The sequence below is a fragment of the Pelodiscus sinensis genome, chromosome 3 (genome assembly GCF_049634645.1).
Source record: "Pelodiscus sinensis isolate JC-2024 chromosome 3, ASM4963464v1, whole genome shotgun sequence".
Lineage (NCBI taxonomy): Eukaryota > Metazoa > Chordata > Testudines > Trionychidae > Pelodiscus > Pelodiscus sinensis.
In genome coordinates this window covers 126,366,800-126,385,472 of record NC_134713.1, presented here as the reverse complement: position 1 = coordinate 126,385,472, position 18,673 = coordinate 126,366,800, and the positions used below count along the sequence as shown (strand labels likewise).

The window sequence follows — 18,673 nt, the reverse complement described above, 5'->3', positions numbered from 1 at the left end:
TGTAAGAAATGTCATAGCTGTACGCAGGGGAAGTTTCTTCCTAACTTCTAATCTAGCCCAGTGAGAGGCAGGGCAACTCCCAGCAGTGGATACAAAATGAATGGTATAGGGCCGTATGGTAGTTCACAGAGTGTGTAAGCCAATGATTTCCTTGAGCCTTTCCTGAGAGGAAAAAGTCTGTGTTGATCCTCTATAATCATAGTCTAGACATATGTATTTCTTTGAGAAGGCATCATATCGCAGTACAATTACTGTGTGTCTATGCAACTTTCAAAGACTCTTCCATATGAGAAATCTGCAGCTGTTCCTAAGGATGCAGTATTATATAGGAGTTAGAAAGGGATTGGTCAGATCTTTGTCAGAAAAGAGAATGCAGAAAATAAAACAGAGGTCTCTTATGCCATTCACTTACATCAAACAACTGAATGAGATGGCTATCCCAGCGTCTAAAGATTTAGTTATGCTTGTATAAAGGTGGTTGGGTAGGAGAGACTCTGGATTGCTCTGTTCCTGGCTGTGCCAGAGACTCGCTGCATGACCTTGGGCAAGTTACATAGGGCCTGATGTAAAAAGGTCATTTGGAAGATCCTGTTAACTTCAATTATGTTTTATTCTCTCTGTACCTGAGCTCCCCATCTCTAAAATACTGTCCCTCCCAGGGGTGTTGGAGACTGTAGTGATGGGCCTGCGCAGACACTCCAGAGTTAATTCTGCTGTTGTATTGGTGTAAATCTTGAGTAACTTCACTGATTTATGCTGAAATGATGGAATAAAATTTGGCCCAATTGTGCACACACCTCACCCTTCCTTAGGATGGTTTTATCTGTGGCACATGTCTGTAATACTTTTGTATGTATGTATTATAGAGTTGCAAAATGCTTCACTATAAAATATGTGAACTAAAACGAACTATAGTGTGTTAAATTCTTAAAGGCTTATGGGCAGAGTTTTTATAGAACATGGCATGTGTGCATAAAAACACAGGAAAGCAGGCAGTTGGATAGCTATTTACCTATCCATTGTTGCTAGCTACCATTACTGGGGTGCCTTGGGGGAAGCTGACTCTTATCTCTGTAACATCATTCATGGAAGAAAATCAATGTTGAGGGAGTTGTTTGGGGGCTTTCTCCCCTATGGTGCTGGGAGGGAATTATAGCTTCCGAACAGAATCAACATATTTAAACTGAGTTAGAGGTTTATTATGGATTTGATGCATTTGTTTTGATGCATCTAGTTTTCTTTGGTTTCTTGGTCAGTAGAAGGGAGGAGGGTGTTTATTGTTCGTGGTGAACAGGTGGTAGTGGCAGAGGTTGACCTTATTTGTGGCCACTGGCCAGTTGGTACTGGGAATTGGGATTTTAAAAATAGTATAAGCACACAGAGTTAAGGATCATTATGGGAGAGGGGGAGAGAGAAAGGGAGAACACCCCTTTTTAGAGGATAACCAATATGTGAAATCAGACTTCTCCAAAGAAAATTCCAGTTCTGCATGAGAATCTTGCCTCTAGAAGTTGTCTTTAAGCTGTTTACATACTAAATAACATATATTAGTATAGACACAGTGAGGGGTGGGCAGGCAGATCCCTGCCAGCTCCACGCTGAAAAAGGGGAAGAAAAAACTGAACAGAACCTTAAAACAAATACTTGAACTCACTTGCACAACATTTTACAGTAGCGTCCCCCTACACTGACTGACATTGAAGATATAGCAAACAGCAATGCTAGGCAAAACATTAGAAGAAGCAGAAACCAGGACCTCGGATCAAACACTTCTGATCTGGGGGGAAATGGATTCCCAATAGCACAGCTGGTCCTGTGTGTGTGTGTGTGTGTGTGTGTGTGTGTGTGTGTAAAGGCCTGATGCAAATCTCTAGAGCCAAACATCCTTGAACTTTGGGAAATTTGGAGCTGGGCCAGCATTTTGCAGCATGCGTCATTTTCTACTCATGAGCCATATTATGGTGGAAGGAACACACCACCCACCATGCACTCACTGGATGTTGCCTGTCTTTCACTGAGTTTGGGTGAAATCCAATCTTGCCTGTGGAAAAATGGAAGGTTTCCGAGGACAAACACTAGCCGTATACACAACATTTGAACTTCCGGTGGGTTTCTTGCAAAGCAAACTTTGTTACATTCCTACCGTTGTGAAATGAGGCCCTGGGGAGAATTTAGAGATGTGGGTTCCTCCTCCCCTCTCCTTCTATTTTTCTTTATAAATCTTTGGCACTCAACTTCCCCTTTTCTTAGAAATTAACAAAGTTAAAGAAATAATTTATACCACCAGTCTTAAAAGTGCAGAAGAATATGTCAGTTGAGCAGATGATTGTTCTTCCCTTATAACACCTCTCACATGACACATCAGTGTGTGTGTGTTTCTCAAAAGGGCTGTATGCTTCAAAAGTAGTCTCTGCACTCCACCTTGAAGTGGTTGCCATGGCAGTAGGCTGAGTGTGAATTAGAAAGCATGATTAGCCAGAGTTGGCCTCAACAGCTTAGGAAAAAAAAGGCCAAGGACTCTCTCTTTCTCTCTCTCATAATTTCTCATATACAGCCTTTGGCGTGTGTCGCAGAGGGTGCAAGACACTCAGACAAAAAATCCCACAAAAATACACTGCTACCTACCAGCCCCGGGACAGCAGATTGGCTCACTAATTTTTGGAGTGCAGGTTTGAAGATAGGCCACAGGATTCTTTCTTTGGCTTTCTTATGCTAAGTCTTAGTATGACTAGCTGAGCATGTTATACGCTATTTAGCACCACACATCCTCTCTGAATCCAGTAGACAGTAATCTCATTCAGTGAAACTCCACAAAACCTCTGGATTCAGAAGGTATAATGAAAATATGACTTAGTTTTTTCCATGTTTCACAGTACTGTAGGAAATCTTAACTAACCCTCACAACACTCCAAGGGGCTATTTAAGTACAATACTCTCTCCCTCTGTAATATAGGTGAGGCACAGAGTGGTTAAATGGCTTGCCCCAGGTCACATAGGCCAGGTCTAGATCAAAGGGGAAAGTCGACTTAAGACACGCAATTCCAGTTAAGTTAACTAAGTAGCTGGAGTCGAAGTACCTTAAATCGTGTTTTGGCGCTGGCCACACAGTGGGAGGTCAACTTCCCTTACTCCTTGTGAAGGGCCGGACTACCAGCACCCTCCCTTCACTAGACCCCACAATTTGAACCCCACAAGATCGACTGCGGCAGCTTCAATCTCCTCTGTAGTGTAGACAAGCCCAAAGTGAGTCAGTGTCCAAACTGGGATTGGAACTCATGAGTTCCTGTGTCCCAGTGCTGACCCCAATTGCTAGATATCTACCACTTATTTTGAGATAAATAATAATAGCACTTACTTTTTTTTTTAATTCCTTCGATCTAATAGAGTAGTTTTCAGTTCCAGATATCAAACCACTAGTAGATAAATACCATTGGTGGGCGAGCAGAAAAATTGAGTACCCTACCCAAGGTGTCAGTGATTCATAGATTTCAAGGTCAGACAGAACCATTGCATCATGTCTGACCCATATATTGCAGGCTATAGTACTTCACCCATGTACCCTGGTACTGAGCCCAGTAACTTATGTTTGAGAACAGTATCTATTCTTGATCTGAAGACATCAAAAGACGAGAATCCACCACTTCTCTTGGCAGTTTGCTCACTGTTAAAAGCTTGTACCTAATTTCTAATTTGAATTTGCCTGGTTTCCGTTTTCAGGCATTAGTTCTTGTGATGCCTTCCTCTGTTAGATTAAAGAGTCTTTCAGTACCTGGTATTTTTTCCCTGTCAGGGTACTTATACACCATCACCCTCATTTTAATAAACTAAACACTAACCTCATATAAATCACTGTAAGGCAGTTTCTCCAGCCCTCATCTGTGCTAGACTAGAATCCAGGCCTTCTCATTCCCAGGTTTATACCCTCTCTACCTGGACACTCTCACTTGAAATCTTGGAAAGGCAGGTTGGGGCAGGGTCCTAGCTGGTGTAAATTTGCATACCTCAAAAAACTTCCCTGAGGGAATACACCTGGCTTACACTTGCTGAAGTTCTGCCCTTGGGTATTTAGCTGAAGCAGATTCTATGAGTCAGATTTTTCTTGCGTTGATTCTACTTTGCTGTAACTTTATTGACGTCAGTGGAGAGTTACTCCTGATTCTCATTGGTGTGAATGAGATCAGAAATGGATACCAGGATTCCACTCAGGCCAGTCTCCCACAAGCTATGTCTGCACTGCAACGTTATTTCAGGATTCTGGAGTATCCCAAAATAGCTATCCCGCATTTTTACAGCAAGCCTGTAATTTCGGGCTCAGTATTCCAACATCCCTGTAAACCTCATTCCACAAGGAGTAAGGGACATTTTGGAATAGCGGGTTATTTCAAAATTTATGAAATAAGCTACTTTGAAATAAGATTGAAATAAAATACATAATTTGCGTGGCTCAAATTGCTTATCTCAAATTGCCTATGGTGCAGTGTAGACGCACTCACTGTGTCCTGACGAGATGACAGGTTTTTTCTTTGAAGGGACCATAACCCAGATTTATTACTCTCTCTTTAGTGGATGACAGGTCTGTTTTGGTCAGCCACGTGGCCTGAAAATTAGCCTCCTGAAAGAAAAAGGTGACACAGGGAGTCCATTGTTCTGCAGTCCTGGCTGGTGTTTGCTTTAGTTTTGCAGCAATCCCTTCCATGTTTTGCACCTCTTAAATTGCTGTCATCCATGTCTGAGAACTGGGACTGTCTTTTTGGAGCCAACATTGTGATACATTTCTTGGCAGCCCAGGCCATTCATATTCCACACAAGTGTTCCTCTCTGTTCCTTATGAGCAATAAGCATAAATATCAGATTTCATTTATGGAGCGCCTTTCATCCTGGAATATCCCAAAGTTTTTTCCAAGCTTTCTCAATGACTGTACAGTAACAACTTCTGTGACTCCTCCACCAAGGTTGTAACTTGCTTTCTATTAAAGTCTGGTTTTGGGGAAAACCAACACTAGAATATCCTCAATTAAAAAGAGCTTATTTACAGCTGAAATGTGTTGTGCATATTCCCTCACTAGAGGAGACAGGCTGCCTCCCTTCCCAGGTTTAATCCAACAATTCTTCATGGGGATATGAAAGTTTGACAAGGGAACTTTTTTCCTCTTCTCCCTGATTTTAGAAAATCCAATATTTCTGGAACGCTGTAGCTCTTTAACACATGTAACACAGTTCTGACAACTGCACAATTGTTTGATTTATTTTCCTTCTATGAGAACTAGTGTCTTAGTGAATTTTTGAGATGGACTGTAAGATCTTGGGGTCTTAACTTTTCTGTCTTTCAGTTCACCCATCTACAGAGTGTTAAGAGGTCAATAATTATAACTATTTAATGCCACTATTAATTAATCTGACCATAGAGCGAGCAGGGCAATGTGCACAGTATAAGAATCCAAATGGAATATTATCACTGATATATCTAATTAGTGTTACAGTTTATTCATAAACTTTTCTGAGGCACTCATTATTGTAGTGACTTTGCTATATGTGTTACTGAATTTATCTTTATAACGCTCATATTATGTAGTGAAATATTATAAATATTTACAGATAGAGAATTGAGTCTCAGCAATTAAGTGACTTGCCCAAGGGCATGGAGCATGTCTGTGGCAGAGATGGGAATAAGGCCACATCTTCTGAGTCCCATTCAGTATCTTAACCACAAGAACATCATTCATCAGCGCAGTGCTTAAATAGCCTCAGATGAACAATGCTATACCAGTTCAAAGCATTATTTCTGGCGCCTCCTCTTTCAAGGATAGCTCTAAACTTCCTGGGAGAATTCTAGAAAACAATACAGCATTACGACCAAGTTCAGAAATAACATAGGTCCTAAAATACTCAACCTTAGAACTTTGGCCTCCTTCACACTAATACATTTGAAGGGACATGTTTTCCTGAATCAGAACCTTTTCTGCTATTCTGTCAATAGCATCTTGGGTTGGGTTTGTTTATGTAAATGTACAAAGATCCCTTTCAAATAAAATATTGCCCATACTGATGTTTATATAAACTGGCAAAAGATTCAAAACTGATTATGAATCAGTACTTACTCTGTCTCTCTGTATAAGTGTCAATATTAGCATTTTTTAAAGGTTTAATTCATTATTGATTAAAGGTTTGTGTGTGAATAAAAGCTTGATAAGGTCTCTCTTATTTTGTGTTCCTCTCTTTCCTCCATCAACAAAGGCCACAAATGTCACAGGAGATGATTGTGCAACTTGCATTCATAGATCTGTAAGGGTAAGTTGCTTTAAAAGGACACTGTGGATAAAAATAATCTATTTTTAAAAAATGTATACCTGTCTTACTAATAGCATCATAGATGACTTAAAGAGACCAAAGTTTAAAAATCTTATTTATTTGTAATGTACTTTATTGTTTTATTTATTTTATTTTGCTTTTCAGAAAAATAAAAAGCATGCTCTCCGTGGCTGGATTTAAAAAAACAAAAACCCAGAAACCTTCCAACACAGAGAATCTATCAACTCACCCTCATCATGTCACAAAAATAAATCAGCAAACAATTACCAATGAAAACACTCTGTGGTGAAAACACTCCATTCATCCCAGTTACCGAGCCTTTCCCAGACTCTGCTTTGGAGATTTCACCGGACCCTCCTCCTTGGCCTCTTGTTAGTCACAGCTGGTTGTGTCTTGCATGAAACAGGAGTGCTCAGTAAGTATATATAATCTCTGAACTGCTTTTTAGCGCATATAAATTATGTTCATTTGAGAGAGGAAAAACTTAATGCAACTGTAGTATTTGCTTTCCTATGGGTACTTTTTTGAACAGATGGCCCCTGGAGCAATCCATAAGATTATGATGAAGCCCAAACTGTTATTTGGATACTTTATAGTATTTTACACTGTTACCCTTGAAAAAAATGTCTCCTTTTTGTCTGAAGCATGTGCTGGTTGTATGAAATTCAGGGCAAGAACTGCATCTTCCTACATATTTACACAGTGCCTAACACAATGTGGCCTCAAACTTAAGTGAGACCTTTGGCCACTACCACATCCCAAATAATACTTTTAAAATTAAACCTCAGGTTTGGGACCTGACTTGCCCGATAGAACCCCTGTAGTGGAAAGGATTATGGCCTTGTGAGCACTGTCATTCAGGCAGCAACAGCAGGGAGAAACAAAATGAGAATGAAATAAAAAGATCAAGGACTAGCTTGCTCCTTTCTGTGAGAAATGTCTGGGAGGGGGCCTTAAGGGTCAGGAAATTCTGTGAGGCTCCCTTGTGGAGATTTCCTTCCCCTCCCCATCATTCTAATCAGGGGCAAGCAGAGATTTGGCCACTGAAGAAGGGGTGACAAGAGAGCAAATGTGTACAATTGGGACACTTTTTGGGGAGGGGGGAGTATAAGACAAATATCAGGATGGTCCCAAGAATATCAGGACGTCTGATCACCCTACTGCTGAAGAAACCAAGGGGTATCATTTTCCATCTTCCAGAGGCCTGAATTTCAGGAAGCAGTTTTGCTGCTGAGAGGAAGATGAGGGCTTTTGGAGTGATCACAATGAAAAAAGAGCAAACCTACAAATCTCTAAATGGGGGAGGGGAAGGGGTTGCATACCAGACTGCTGCATACATGAGGGATTTCATAAGACAGCTGCTTAGGAAGAGAAACATGATCAGGAACTGACAAACATTTTTCTGCAAGGAACCAGGATAAGTCCCCTTAAATTTGGAGCAGATATCTATCAGTCTGGCTATAATCCTGTGACATCACTTCTAAAAATAAAATCAATGGAATTACTAGGGATTATGGCAGGCCTGGGCAACATACCCTCTGTGGGCTGGATGTGGCCCAGCAAGCTGCTAGATCTGGCCCATGGACGCACCAGGGAGCCTCAGGCAGTCTCCTCACCTGACCCCCCAAATGCTGTTGAGAAATGTGGCCGTTGTGAGGCTCTGTTTGAACAGCTCTGGGCCCAGGAAAGGGAAGGAAGGCTTCATGTGCTTCCCCTGTGCCCTCAGCAGGATCCCATTGGCAGGTTTCTGTCCACACCCTCTCCTGCACCCTAGTCTCTTACTGCAAGCCCCCTTCTGCACCCAACCTCCATCCCAGACCTGACACCTTGTCCATTAATAGGAGTGTGGGCCTTGTCCAAATTTTGGAGTAGCCCCCCCCCCCATGAAAAATTATTGCTCACCCCTGTATTACGGGCAGTACCATGATGTAATTAATCTTTACATCAAACTGCACAGGGGATCTTGTTTTGTTTTGTTTTAATACTAGCAGGCCCCAGTGGTGGCAAGGACACAGATACTAGCCTTGCTGCAGCACAACAGGATGTCCTGAGAACTGCTAGTATAGGGACGCTAGTATAGCAGTTTGGATACAAGAACTGGAAAAAAAAATCTTGTATTTTTTCCTTCCCAATGAAATTCATGCCTGGTATAGTATGTGAAATAAAAAAATTGAGGGAGAAGTGACCCTCTTTAAGTAAGAGGTATTATTTTGTCCCAGTTATACTCTCCTATTTGGGATCTTGTGATACCACTAATGGACATGGTGTAATATACTGTTAGTCAGCTCGCCAAATGGGTGCAGTAATAGGGGCTGGATAGTTCCAGAGATCCCCAATGGGTTATGGAGCTGTGGCATTAAGATACTGGTTGAAATCTAGCTCCTGGGGCTAGTTAATTAAAGTTCTTGTCTGGTTGGTAGTCTCCCTGTTTACTGCAGGGAAGCTTTCAACACAGCTAGCACGTTCAGGCCAGGCCTAGGAGTGAATGGACCATGGAGAACAAATCGCTCTCTCACACCTACAGGGTTGTCACAGGCAGCATTGAGGCACAGTGGCACGGTGATGGGGGGAGGGGGGAGGGAAGCTTGTGCCATGTGTGTTACTGACTGTTCCCTCTGTTATCTGCAGGGGATGTGAGTCTATAGCCATGCCAACCAGAGCGCTTTGTCTCAAGCCATAGGTGAAGCGTGTGCTACTGTGGCGACACCAGGTCCAGTCCTTGTTCTCATGAAGTACCTGCAGGAACAAGCTGTGTGAGGAGAAAACAGGATAGTTCTCCTAGCAGAGGCTTCTCCAGATCAGTGCATCAGAGGGCAGGATGTGTTTCCTTTCCACCCTCAAATCCTTGTAGGTGGCCTGATCTCTTGTGTTCTCTGAGCACAGGTCCACTGCCGCCTTCTGACCCTGGACAATGTTGCCAGGCTTTCCTCAGTTGTTGTTGCCTCAGCCCACTGACAGGTATTTTAAGGGGACCTACAACAGTTAGTAGACTACATTAATTTTCTGTTAGTATTTCCTCTGGTGCCCACGGGAGATGGCAGTTCATGTCCCCCTCTTCCTGAATTCCCCCTCCTAATGGACTTTTTAGGGGTTCCACGGCAGGAACACTGCCAAAGTACCTGACCACATCACCACCTGCATGCCGTATAGGGATAACCAGCTGGGGGGTGGATGCTACAAATAGTATTATTTTACCTCAAATTTCCACCTAATTTTGCAGATTCTGGAGGTTCCACTAGCTTGGCTCAAGATCCCATCTTTAGAGTATTTGTCCAAAGTGAACCTCATTGTGAACTTTTAAATTTTACCCATCCTTCACCAGCAGTGTGACTCTCAAACCTCATTAGTTAACCAAAGAAGAAGTGTGGGCTTTAGTTTACTCATTCCTCCCAGTAGCAGAGTAGGGATTGGCCTGTATCAAATCTCAGAGCCAACATACACCCCTGGATCTCTGGATCCAGATCTGAATTTCCCAGTTGGCAACACCCTCTGTACAATGAGTACAACCAAAATCCAAGTTCTAAACACATCCTTGAACTTTGAGGAAGCTCAGTACTGGATCCAGGTTTGAACTTTGTGTGTTGGGCCCATCACTACTTATAACACAGCTCAAAATAATGTGGTTCTGGAGTTAGAGGCCTGCCACACATGGGCTCAAGTGCATTCATTTTGTGGTTGCCTTTTATATATGTTCAGTCCTGTGATGCTGGGCAAGGTGGATGGGGGCTGGCTCCGTGCTCCTGGAAGGGGCAGGGTCTCAGGCAGAAGAAGCGAGGATGTGGGCAATCAGCCCTCAGCCTTACCTAGAGGGCACCACACCACACTCCCTCAGCCCTCAGAGCTTCCTGGAATGCACCACGTGGTGCTCCCGCAGCCATTTAAAGGAGCCAGTGAGCCCCCGGCTCTTTTAAATTGCTGGGCCTTGGGACAATGGCCCCTTTTATTCCCCCTTTAGCAGGCCAGATGGGGGAATAAAAGCCAGTAACAAAAGTAAACTGTCTCATCATACTGGTTAACAAGAAGTCAAAGGTGCATTCTCCTTAGGTGTGCCAGCCCTTGTCTCACCATCCAGACACTGGACTCTATGATGAATGGTTACTGGAAACTAGATTAATCAAATATCAGGCGCTTCCAAACTCAGCCATGTAGTCAGGTCAATATAGAACTCATATCTTATCCAACAATCATGCTGCTCCCAAGCTTTTAGTAACTAAAAACTAAAGGGTTTAATAATAAAAGAAAGAACAAGAGAGTTAATAATGGTTAATAGAGCATATACATACATGTGATTGCAAAGCCCTTATATTAGGTTTGCAGCAGCGATGGTATAGACTGCTGGTTTGTAAAGTCTCTCTGGTAACTTCCTAAAGACTGGAATGTCCTCAGTTGTGAATCTATGACAACTCAGAAAATCAGGGCAAGAAAAAGGCAAATAGGAGACATCTCAGGGTCTTTTAGATCCTGTGCCATGTGCCTAGAATGTTTGTTTCAAAGCTCACAGCCCAGTTTGTGGAAAGCTACTGTCATAAGATGGAGTCCAGAGTCACATGAGCATATCACATGTCCTTATATGCATGCCCGGCCTTTGGACAAGGCGAGTGAAGTGGTCACCTTGGGCCCCGTGCATTCAGGGCACCATGGCTCCACGCATTCAGGGCCTTGTGCTGCCTAGCTCCCAGCCCTGCCCACCCGTCCGGGAGTCGCGCGGCCGTACGGCTCAGCGTTCTGCCTTGGGCCCTGCACACTCTTTGGCCGGTCCTGCTTCCATGACTGGATGACTCACAGGGAGCATACATTAGCCAGCCCTGAGACAGCTAAGTGTGTCTGATGGGCCATGATTGCAAAGTCAAGAAGCCTTGATGTAAATCTTATTTGATGGGTGTTACCCAGGAAGACAATATGTATAAGCTACAAGTCCATGGCCAATATTCATAACTTCAGATACAGAGATGATTACAGCCAGTCCCCGAGTTGCGAACGGTTGACTTACGACCATTCGCAGTTATGACCGAAACTGTCGTAAATGGCGGACCCCGAGTTACGAATGCGATCCGCACTTACGAACAGCGCAGTCATGTGTAACTCAATGGGGTCCGACTTATGAACAAACTGAGTTATGACAAATTGCTTGGTCCGTAACCAGTTCATAAGTCGGAGAGAGGCTGTACATGGATTTAACCAAGATAAACATATTTGATAGGTTGTAACTTTTCCACTGTTACCTTACATAAAATGCTTTGTGAAAGATTTGTTACAATTGTCTAACACTGAGGTAAATGATATAGAGTCTGGTAGTACATTAAGGACTAACAATTTGATTATGGCATAAGCTTTCATGAGTTGCAACTTACTTCAGCAGATACATGAAGTGAAAGAACAAGAAACAGATAGTAGTGATATAGAGATGGGAGTGTTACAACAAAGCTAATTTGATCTGAGTGGAATTGGACAAGAAGATGAGAATACCTAAAGGAGGAAATTATTTGATGTAATGCGAGAGCTATTCTTAGCACCTATTCAGACCCATTCTGATGGTGTCAAATTTGCATATGAATTCCATCTAAGCAGTTTTACATTGCAGCGTGGTTTTGAATTTTTTTTTCTTGAAGTTGGCATCATTGAAGTCTGTAACTGTGTGTCCCGGGGAGTTAAAATATTCTCCAAATGGTTTTTGTCTTTCACCATTCTTGCTGTCTGATTTGTATCCATTCTGTTGCGTAGAAACAGTCTGATTTGTTCAATGTATGTGGCAGAGAGGCATTGTTGGCAACTGATGGCATGTATCATGGTAGTAGAAGTGCAGAGGAACGAGCCTTTGATGGTATGGCTGATGTAGTTAGGTCTTACGATGCTGTCACTAGGGTTGGGTGGACAGAGTTGGCAATGGGGTTTGTTGCAGGGATTGGTTCATGGGTTAGTGTTTCTGTTGTGGGGTGTATGGTTGGTGAATAAGTGTTTCAGGTTGGGTGGGGGCTGGCCTGCTCCCAAAGTCTGTGAGAGCGAGGGATTGTCATAGGATAGGTTGAGATCCTCGATGCTGGATTGGAGAGGTTTTAGGTAGGGGGCTGCATGCAATGATCAGCGGTGTTCTGTGCCTTTGTTGGGTCTGTTCTGTAGTAGGTGACTTCAGGGTACCTGCCAGGCACACGCACCTGTGTCTTCATTTCCCTAGGTGGGTATTGTAGTTCTAAGAATGCTTGATAGAGATCCTGTAGATGTTTGTCTGAGGGATTGGAGCAAATGTGATTGTATCTTAGGGTATGTCTACACTACCCCGCTAGTTCGAACTAGCAGGGTAATGTATGCATACCGAACTTGCTAATGAAGCCCGGGATTTGAACGAGGTGTACAGATAGATCGGAATGGCTACGTAGTTCGAACTATCTAGCCCTTGCCGCGTGTAGCCGCGCGGCACGGGGTTCGCACTAGCCGGCTTTTAAAAATGGCGGAGCCGGCTTTATGCTAATGAAGCCCGGGAAATTCAAATCCCGGGCTTCATTAACAAGTTCGGTATGCATACATTACTCCGCTAGTTCGAACTAGCGGGGTAGTGTAGACATACCCCTAGGGCTTAGCAGTAAACAGCGGTTCATGTGATGTGTTCTGGATGAAAGCTGGAGGCATGCAGAAAAGTGAAGCAGTCAGTAGGTTTTTGGTATAGGGTGTGTTTATGTGACCATCACTTATTTGCACTGTAGTGTCCAGGAAGTGTATCTCTTCTGTGGACTGGTACAGGCTGAGATTGATGGTAGGGTAGAAATTGTTGAAATCCCAATGCAATTCTTCAAGGTTCTCTTTCCCGTGGGTTCTGATGAGGAAGATGTCACCAATGTCACAAAGTAAAGAAGGGGCAGTTAGATATGAGGAAGCATTGTTCTAAGTCAGCCATAAAAATGTTGGCGTACTGTGGGGCCATATGTGTACCAATTGAATTAGCTCTGATGTAACACTCCCATCTCTGTATCCTTAATGTGTTTCTTTTTCTTTCACTTCATATATCTGATGAAGTGAGTTGCAACTCAGGAAAGCTTATGACATAATAAAATGGTTCGTCTTTAAGGTGTCACCGGACTCCTTTTTGGTTTTGTTGAAACAGACCAACATGGCTACCTCTAAAAACGGAAATAAATGGTCATATTTAAATCCTACAGTATCAGAGTTGTTTTCTCTGAGGTTGTGCTGTCATAGATGTTGCTCCATCAATTGGCTGGAAAGGCTGTTAGAAGGAAGTGGCATGACCTGCTGCCCCAGATTAATTTCTTTGCAGCATTTCTGCTCAGACGACAGATTTTCCCCCACAAGGCTTCCAGATCTCTTGTGTATGTTTCTTTTTTTTTTTTTTTTGTTTTTTTTTTTTGAGCCTCATAAAATGCAGAAATGATCATTCTTACTGACTATGGAAGTTTGTGAGCCATTTTACAGCTGTCTTTTCTTCACGACAAAAAAATAAAGCTGCTTGTTCAACGTGAGCGTTTCTCTGTTCTTTTCCTTTTGTGTCCAAATTTTAATATTACCTTTTTGGGTAGATGCAGCTTAGCTAAATAAACACTTTAACCAATAACTAGACATATCACAGCACAGAGAGCTTGTTCCCCCCACTCCACACACATACACACCATTGTCCATCTGTTTTGACAGAGGCACAAAGCGGTTGACTGATTTGGCCAACGTCACCCAGTGAGGCAGTGGTTTATCTGGATTAGCAGCTTTCTTATTCTTTCTTACATACATTAACTAGTCTCGTCTTGCACTTCCTTATATTTTTCCACATCCACCCCCCCCTTACCCTACCCAAATTGCATAGGAGCTCCTGTCTGCTGCAGTGATTTCCTTCTGAACAATACCTGTTGTGTTAGCAGCAAGGACTTGCTTGGTTCCCATGCTCAGAGCAGTTTGAATTTCCTGCTGGCTCAGCAGCAAGACTTCCAATGTTTTTTATACTTATTCTTCTTTGGGAGCACATGGAGGAGTGTAGTTTGGCTATGAATAGCAAGCCAACTGGGCAAGCGGCAGGAAGCTTGCATACTAAACCGTGTGAACTTTGAAGGGTTGTGCCTGTTGGGGAGGAGGGAGTGTAAAAGATTTGCTAGCTAAGGTATTTTCTGCAGTTTTTGACTTTATAACCTTGTTATCTGTAAAATATCAAAGCTCTTCTGAGTCTTCCATCCACCAATATGTACAGAGTGAGGGGTGAGAAGGACTTTAAAATAGAAGATAAAGGAGAAGGACAGGGAGGGGTTGAAAGATAGAGTGGGGAGATGAGAGCGAGAGATGTGACTCACCTTTTAATTATTTATCTGGAAGTTTACACATGTGCCTGGTTTTTGCCCTTTCTCCTCTGCCAACTCATCCTGTGCTGCACCACTTGGGCCCATAAAAGTCATGTTACTTATCACCTTTGAATTCTATGGATTTCTGGGGATAGGTTTAGGTGTCTGGATTTCCTAGGTGAAATGCAAAGAAACCCCTTCCCTTCCTTCTAGTTCTTTCTGATGGCTCTTAGTAGTCAGTAAAAATAAATAACACATCCCCATCTGCATGGATCAGGCATTACACTGTTACATAAAGCAGGCTAAGATGCGAGCATGCACTGATTAGCCTCTGTCAAAACTGTCTTCAGTGCACCAGCTGCAGATGCCACAGCGCAGTGATGAGCCATTGCTTGGCAGTCATTGTGTGGCTTTCTAAAACTCTATTTAATCCTTCAGGCCCCTCCCTGCTCATCTCTGTGGGGCTGATTACCACAGTGTTAGAGCAGTGCCTTTGAAAAAGGTGCTGGTAGAAGGAAGAAGTGGGCCAAGCTGTCAACCCACAGGATTGCCACATCACTCTTACTCATGGCTAAAAAAATAGATGCTCAGCCCCTGCTTTGAAAATGAAGTGACAGAGGATCACATGTGCTTCGGGTATGGTTAAAGGCACTTCATTTCCTGACAGAAATTCACCCTGACGTATGTTAGATGCTGAAGTCAAGTTTTCCTGCCTGCAAGGCCCTAGCAGCCTGTGACCGCATGCGGCAAAGTGGTGCATTTGGGCTGGAGGGTTAGTTCCTCATTATAAGTGCACGGCAAGATGAGGAGTAGCCGAGCAGGAGAGAGTGTGGCGGTGACACAGGACTGGAGGGAGTGGTTTGTGGGGAGGATCTATTTTTATGGTGATGGTGTCACAAAGGGAGAACTGGTGGGAGTAGTAAATGCTCAGCAGAGAGTGACAGACAGGTTAAAGGAGTGTTATATGTGTCTATTACTCATGCTGTAGTATTATTAAAGAGCAATGAAAGCAACCTGGGCTATGGGAAGAATAGTCTCTCTGCACAGTAACACAATTACCTGTCTATATTAGGTTGTGTTAAGGTTCCCAGTGCTCTGGAAGCTAAGTGTTTGCTGGGTATTTTAGATCTATGTACCAAAGTCCCTAGCTCACCTCAAGGAATTTTTTTCTGCATTATTATTGTTGAGCTCGTCCTGGATGAGGACCTCATTGTATTAGGTGCTATACAAACACTGAGCAAAACCTTGGTCCTTGCCCCAAAGAGTTGATGGTTAGAACTGACTGAACTCAGATGGTGGGCACATGTACAGTAAACTTCTGATAATCCGGCACCTTTAGGACCCAGGGGGTGCCGGATTATCAAATATGCCAGACTATCGGAAGGGGGGCTATGAGGGATCTGGGGTGGGGTGGGAGGATGGGGGGGCAGCACTACGGGACCAACCTGGCAGCACCCCATCTGTTCTGCCCCAGGCGTCCCCAAGTCAGCCGCTGCTGAAACTGACCAGCGGCTGACTTGGGGAAGCCCGGGGCAGAGCAGCTCCAATTGTCCGGCTGCCTGGAGCACTTCCGGGTTCCAGGTGGAGCCGGACTATCAGGAGTGCCGGATGACTGGATGCTGGACAACTGGAGTTTTACTGTATTGGGCACTGAACACACACAAAATAAAAAGGCAGACCCTGCAACAGAGAACCTATAATCCAACATACACATCTTCTATTCTTCTCCCTTCCTTGATTATAGGATGCTCTGCTTGAATTCAGTATAATAGGTAGCGTTGGTAGCAACACCTATTTACTAAGGTTGCCCAACATTTGCTATTATAACACTTTAATTTTTGGCTGCTTATATGTCTTTAACCATTCAGGCTGAAATTGTTCATGCCATGTCTGCTGCTGGCTGAAAGTTTTTGGATTGTTTAATCAAAAATGATGTTTGCACGAATGAAATTAGAAAAAAATATGTTAAAACTGTTTGTTTGAGAAGCTCTAGCTCCCCAGTACTTTGGTGTAGAAGAGTCTTGAAATTTGGCAGGTAGACCTTTGTGTCTGGGAAGTGTCTTTTGTGGTTCCTCATGACAAAATTCAGTCAAACCTTTGAAAAAAAAAATCTTGGTCTGCATGTGCTCAATAAAGACTTCTTGGAATGTAGCAGGTTAAGTTCTCTGAAGATTTCAAATGCACTGGGGGTACTAGAGCCCAAGGCTTCAGGGGATGGAAAGGACTTTTCCTGCAATTGCTGCTCCAAGATAGCAGGGATCTTGTGGTGCCAAGCACCAGTGTCCCCCAGCTGTCACTCAGGCAGCATGAAGGAGGACCCAGCCTGACTAGAATTCTAGGTAGATAAGGGTCTGACCTGAGGCATGAGGATGGAGGGACTAGAAACTGGAGCTGCTGGTGGCTGAGACAGGCAACTGAAGCTGGAGGAGGACTGAGAGCCAGTGGAGAGGGCAAGAAGACTGAGATTGGATGCAGAGCCAGAGGTGGGGAGAGTGGGACAGGGAAGGCTGGAGCAAAAGGAATCAGGTTTGGTGGATGGAGAAAGGGGCAGAAGGATCTGTGCCCACTAGATCACATTCCCCATCAGAATCTGGATTGGAACCCAAGATTTCTGAGTTTCACAATTCCTCCGTCATCAGCAAAGAACTCTGAAACCAATTTGCAAAAGTGTGTGTCTCCTTCTAACACACTCATACTAGCAGTTTCTCAAGTGGCAGAGGTCTGTGCTGTGGCTCTAAAGGTTCCAACTCTGTGGCTGACCTTTGTGATGCCAGATGCTGGAATTTTGATTTTTCATGTTGCATTTTTTAAAACCTAGCACATGATACACAAACCCTGCCCCCAGCCCATATTCAGAGACCGTTCGGGTTGCAGAGTCAAGCACCCCAAAATTAAGAAATGACAGAATTAAGGTTGCTTGTGCACCCATCATTCAGCTCCCAAATGTATATGCATTATGATGCAGTCTTTAATTACTCTATTCCATACAGTTTCCACAGCACCCTGCCCCTCATTTAGTTCACAGGATGGACTGTGCTCTGGGGATGCATCTGTTGTGAAGCAAAGGAGACTATTGTCTATCTGACCCCAATTCATTTGTGGTAGAAGTTGGAAGATGGGTAGAACATAGAGAGCCCCGGAGAGACAGTCTGCTTGCTCTAAGTTCTTGTGCAACCCCAAGGGAAAGTTCTGCTCAGCAAAGGCACCCCTGAGCTAGAGCATCAGCAGTACTGGCAGAATCTCCCAAGAATTTAACTGGCAGACGCTAAGAAGCCTCTGTTGACCATCTGTGAACTGAGCTTTTCAGAGGCTTATTACTTGGAAAAACTGGGCAGATTTTTATGGCGATAGGAAAGGTACATTCCTGTCATCCTGGGTGACTCCACTACCAAATTTCAAGACCTTGTTCCAAAGCTTCTCAGCTGTATGTTTTTTTCCCTAAAACATGGCAAAACAGTTGCATTTTCTCCTCACTCTTGTTCTTAGAAAGGGGTTGAACTGTGTTCCTTGAAATTTACCAGACAATTCAGCATGAGGCAGATACCCAGAATGGAAAAGGTCATTCCAAGAAGAAAAAGTTAAACAAAGTAATAAGGCAACAGAAAACAGAGTCTTATAATGGGACGTGTTAGGTAATCTTAACTATAAGCCGTGCTACCAGCACAGCATATAATAAACTCCTCAGGGACAAAATTACAAATCCTGGTACTGTGGATGCCTCCACAGAGACACATAGGTGCCCACAAACCCTTATTACTGTGCATACAGTTAGTTAGCTTGTTCATGTATTTTCTGGCACATAGGGACATTTGCTGGCATCATGGTTGGAATACCAATTTTGGAGGCTCACTTGTTAACTTTGAAACTTGGGTCCTGCCTTTAATGGTCCATTATAAAATAAATTCAATATAAAGGGAAAAGCAATGATAAAATATGAAGGAAAATATTAGTTTTGTTTTCACGTAAATTTAAAAATAGAGAAAGTGCAGAAAGTGTTTATGCTAGTGTCTTCATGTGTGTTGATACCACATGTGATATAAAATATTTACATCTTTAAAAATGTTACTAGGGGGCTGCACCCGCTGCTTGCTACG

General features: G+C 43.3%; 1 long non-coding RNA gene across 1 annotated transcript in view; it reads left to right on the top strand.

The window, feature by feature from the left end:
• Positions 1-18,673, top strand: part of LOC112545617 (uncharacterized) — a 105,148-nt gene that overhangs the window by 9,369 nt on the left and 77,106 nt on the right. Inside the window, exon 2 of the long non-coding RNA XR_012902818.1 lies at positions 6,454-6,724. This is a non-coding gene — a long non-coding RNA (uncharacterized LOC112545617). The remainder of the gene's footprint in view (positions 1-6,453; positions 6,725-18,673) is intronic.